The 5,079-nt window shown below is 42.1% G+C and overlaps 2 protein-coding genes across 5 annotated transcripts in view; both read right to left on the bottom strand.

The window, feature by feature from the left end:
- chd9 (chromodomain helicase DNA binding protein 9) overlaps positions 1-3,888 on the bottom strand; it is a 65,325-nt gene extending 61,437 nt beyond the window's left edge. For 2 of the 3 annotated variants that reach the window (XM_035682102.1, XM_035682099.1), the window contains exon 1: positions 3,732-3,888. The gene's annotated coding sequence lies outside the window, so the exon portion shown is untranslated. Of the gene's footprint in view, positions 1-2,940; positions 3,131-3,731 lie in introns of those variants that run through there. The other variant, XM_035682100.1, reaches the window with a different exon arrangement.
- Positions 3,889-4,758: 870 nt separating this feature from the next.
- Positions 4,759-5,079, bottom strand: part of aktip (akt interacting protein) — a gene marked incomplete in the record, with an annotated part of 7,392 nt that continues 7,071 nt past the window's right edge. For both annotated transcript variants that reach the window (XM_035682440.1, XM_035682441.1), the window contains 1 exon segment: positions 4,759-5,079.

Genomic DNA, 5,079 nt, shown 5'->3' with positions numbered 1-5,079 from the left:
GAGAGAGAGAGAGAGAGAATGTATGTGTGTGTGTGTGTGTTCTGCAACCACAGACCAGCGGAAGATGACAGAAGCTTACCCAGGTCAGTCATTATATGCTGACTTGCTATGCACGCAGGCACAGACATTACTTTAGTATCTCAGTCTACCTTGTTGAGATACGTATTTTTTTTTCAATAGCAATATGAATATAATATATATATTTCAAATGACAGGCTGATCAGTGGAATTTTTATTTTTTTTTCCTGGTATACCATTCTCTTGAATACACTGGTTGTTGGTCATAAATCACTCAAAATGACTTTGAAAGCAAGTAATATGACTACATAAATAACACTGGACATAACAATGGACATGAGGCCCAGTGCAGACGTACAGTTTGAGGTCACTGCTGTGTTTTATTCATGGCTAAATATCCCTAAATCCTAATACAAATCACCAGTCTCAACATGAATTCATTTGTACAAATTCAGATTCAAACTTTTGAACATTTAAATATGCCTAGGTGGTCTGATTGGTCCATATTAAACTACAAATCTGTATCACCATTGGTTCTTGGACCGGGAGCCTTTTTCCAGCTGACGCTGAGAGGCAAGTAAACCCTGGACATAGAGCTGTGAAATATGTATATATTTTGTGATGATAAAAAAATGTCTATTGTTTCACATTTTGCTCTATTGTTTATTTTGTTGTGTCACAAATCAGATTTTAAGGCAATATTAACTGTCATTTGGACAACACTTTGTGTCCTTTAGGCACCGCACGAATAACAGTTAAGGTTGCAGAAAGGTTTAAAATAAAACAAGGAAAACAAATGTGAATGCCTTTTATTTGTCAAGTATATTCAAAATGCAATAAGAAATATGCCTTTTCTAATAGCGCTAACTATATATGAACTATTTATTCATTTAATTATTATAGGTATCATTATCTGGATATGAAATTATCTATATCGGGATATGATATTTTGGTCATTTCGCACAGCTGGACAGGCTGCCAACAACCGTTCTTGAGTCACCAATAAACCTACATGTAGCCTGAATGTGTTTGGATTGTGAGCAGAAACTAACGCACCTAGAGAAAGCCCATTCAGGCCCAGGCACAACATTCAAACTGCACAGAGAGCCGGCCAGCCAGCAGGTCAGACCCTTCTGCTGAGCACTGCATCACTGCGCCGGCCCGTTTCCATACCGGTGTTCTGTGGCTGAGTGGCAGCTTGTGAGTTGGTTCATGAAGTCTGTTAAATAAATTATGATTTTAGTCAATAATTGAATAATTTGTCACACCTGTGATTGTTCAAGTGTTCAGACTTATCTCATAATCACATACATTTTGTACTCAAGCTGAGCTGTTATTAGACTTAAAATATGTTTATTTTATTTTAACCCAATCATTTACATTGTAACTCATTTTCAGTGTTATACAGGCAGAATATTAAACCAGAATAATTTATATATCTGTTCTATTCTGTTGAGGACCCGGGCCAGGCTATAGAAGCTACTGAATAAATCTGAGTGCTGTGCATCACCCTTAGTTCACACCTGACACTTATTAATTTGCAGTACTGTTTTATTTCCAGCAGTCCATTCAGAATGTGGTTAAACAGCTCAAATTATAATTATAAAGCCTAAACCCGGCTAGAAAAGTACTCAAAGTAGTTTATTGTTATATCACTGCATACAGTTCCCTCTATGGAACCAGGCACATGACACAGACAGTATCGCTCCCCCAGCGACTACCGTCCACGATCCACACAGGCATGAAGCCATTCCTGTTTTCAGTTGTGGGTTGTGCTTTTAACTCCATGTTCGCTCCAGTGCTTTGTTTACTATGCTGTTTATTGGGGGAATCATGGCGAATCAGGAGGCATGTGAAATCACTTCCTAAGAAGAGAAGACAACACTGCTAGAAGAAGAATTGAGAGGAAAATGTGCCACGGCTCAGCAATTTCAGTACAGTAGTGATAATTACACCATCTCTAACCCGAGTAAAGGGGGTTTAAAGCTATCTAAAGAGTTTTGTACTCTGGTTTCTAATGATATTGATACTAACTTAAGATGTGCAGTAATCATTCTGGGTGACACTATTGGGTTTGTGTTTGTGTAAAAGACAATGTATGAGCTGCGTTCACTTAATGGACACACACACACACACACACACACACAAAAGGTATGTGATGAACATGTAAAATGATCTCCAGCACTTTGGCAAATATTACCTTGTTGTTGACATTCAAAGTAAATCTGAGAAGAACATCCCGGTTGAAGGCTGAGGTGAAGTAAGCCTTCCACTCAAGCTGGATTTACAACAGTAAAACAGTACACACACCATATGAAAACGGACGGATAATCTCTTAAGACTAGAAAAGAAAAATAATACACGTTTAGACCATCTTTCCCATGTGCCCTCAATCCATGCGGCATATTCCTGAAGCTGCTAGCCAAGCCACTGCTAAACAGCCCCTCCTCCATCGGGCCCTGAGGCACAGACCGGTCCCCCAAAGCCTTGGTCGCCTTCCAGCTGTTTCCTTCATAATTATGACGTTACGAGCACCATACAGCACGTGCAACTCACGCCTAATATCAACAACAACTGTGTACATAACTGTCCCGAGGTCGCCATTGAATCCCGGGACCGATGTCATACAAATGGCCACTTCTACGCACCTCCGACAAACAGCCGAAAAACCAACAAGTTGTAGCAAAGACAACCTTAAGATTGCGGTAACGTTACACGAAGCCTGAAACGCCTAAAGTTAGCCACTGGGATAAAAAAGAAAAGAAAAGTATGGCTGTAACTGAAGGCGCATTTCATGTAGTACTTTTAAATTGTTTAGCTAAGTTAGTTGTTCCAATGTTATCGTGTAAGACTCGGCAACGCGTTCGTCGTGTTCTCAAAGCTTTGGGAAGGAGCTTCCATTAAACAGACACCGGGGTTCACCTCTGAAGTCAGCAGCATCCTCTTCATCTTCGACCCAGCAATGGCTCCAGCTCCTGAGAGCGCGGTGTTTGATAAGCCAGCAATGTGTTGCGCTACTTTAAGCACAACTGCTCGCCAAGTGGAAACTAAATTAATGCACGTGGGACATCTGATTTTATAACCCGGGGTTGTTGAGACGGGTCGCACGTGCTCCCAGACAAACCTCCACTTGGGAAGCCACGGGATTCAAGAGGTGTCGTGACGCTTCCTACGAAGGAAGGGGGAGGGGGGGGAGGAGGAGGAGGAGGGGGGAGGAGGCCGAAGATGGATGGAGAGGTCGACAGTGCTGGTTACCATGATAATACAACCACACAGTTATCCTCGACCGGGTTTCGTTTTCATTTCTATGAAGGCTGCCAACGAACTGGGAATGCGCTCACCGCGGCCACATACAAGTGCGGTGCCGACTGAGCCCGGCTAGTCGCTGTCAGTTCAGGACCACCGTGACCACGAACCACGGAGGACTACTTTGGAGCTACACGCATTTTCGTTTACCCGACAAACTGTCGTAAAGTACGATGGCATTTGCTGTGGGAACTTACGGGAAACTAGTGCGGGCAAGTTTGGCAAGTCAACGGTCTTATTTCTGCCGGGAAGATACACACTCAGCGAAGCGGTGTGTCACCAGACAGCTGAGGCGAGCCCCACTGACTCACTGTCAGAAATTTGACAGCTCTTTGCCTGAATGAAACGGAACCCCTCGAGTCCGAAACATCTATCAAAAAATCCACAAAAGAAGTGTTAATTCTTACCCGAAACGAACCCAAAAGTGCAACTCCAGACGTCAATGTAGGGACAGTGTTATCGGCGAAGTTGTGACTGTGTTGTTAGTTCTACTCCTGCTGGCGACCACGGCACAGCGGCTCTACCGCTGCTGCTGACGTGACTGTGATAACACCTCATTTGCATATCAGTGACCTCCTCTCTGATTGGCACCGACCGTTTGCCACAATTTTGCCTTTCCAGGTAAAATTACAATTCGGTTCCCCCAGTGAGAGTGCTTTCGGTGCGGCGCCGCCCCCAACTAGCCCCAGAGAGCGGCTGATCAAATCATGGATTCGTGTCTAAAGTCCTTATATTGACAGAGTGCATAAGATGGCCGCGTACGAGCCAGAGCCAATCCGGAGAGGTTTTACTTTCGCACATGCACCGGAGTCTCTGCTCAATGCAAACATGACAGGAGTGGGAGAGCTGCTCTCCATACATGGGTAAATATCGGCCTCTGGTGGCCGACCGGGCGACATGCTGCTCTAAATTAAATTATTCCAATTTGGACTATCTGTCGTCAATAGTGTGCGATCATATTGACTTTATATAATTTATGCATTATTTTCTCCAAGGGCACAATTATAATAAAATTATACTTAAATGGGCTGATTTTCTCTGGGTATTCTGCAAGGTGGACTCATCGATAGAATTTAATATCCCTGTTATAAAAAATAAATGTAAAACAGAGGATTAACATATTTATCTGTGTAGTATCCTTATAGAATGTATTTATAGCACAGCACATGTACAGCTGTCTGTAGTATAGGTAAATGTATATGTAGACACTGTACTGTACCTTGAAAATAATTGTTACTTTTTCCACCTTGCCCCCCTCTCCTACAATACTGAGAGCAGGCCCAAGTAAATTGTAGAAAACAATGGAAATGTCATGGATCTAGAAAAACATCCAAAAAGGTAGAGGTGAAAATTAAGTCAATTTAACTCCACAAAGGTTTGCATATAACGTTGTGTATAGTCGTGTAAATGCAAGTGAGAAAACAGAAATTCTAATCATTTTTTATCTTTTTATTGATTTCAGAGAAAAGCATTTAAATCTCAGGTCATCTGCACAGTAATGTGTTTCACAAACTGGAGCAGGAATGGGTCCATGTAGAACACATTAAAACTCACGTTTGAAGATACCGACAGCCCAAATGGCAGTGTGTGAAGTACACTGAGATTTGGTTACATCCTTGCCTTTCACAGCAGCTTTAAATAGATTTAATAGGTTTCAGCACTATATCTGTTGTTCTACTAGTCATTTCCTTACGGGGTTTCCACACATTCAAATAAAAATCCATCCTTTGTTTGACGACATTTGCATATTGAAAG

Source organism: Morone saxatilis, unplaced genomic scaffold, assembly GCF_004916995.1.
Source record: "Morone saxatilis isolate NCDOM2014 unplaced genomic scaffold, NCSU_SB_2.0 Contig11, whole genome shotgun sequence".
Classification (NCBI taxonomy): Eukaryota; Metazoa; Chordata; class Actinopteri; family Moronidae; genus Morone; species Morone saxatilis.
Note: the sequence above shows the minus strand (reverse complement) of the source record. Positions and strands in the feature narration are given on the sequence as shown.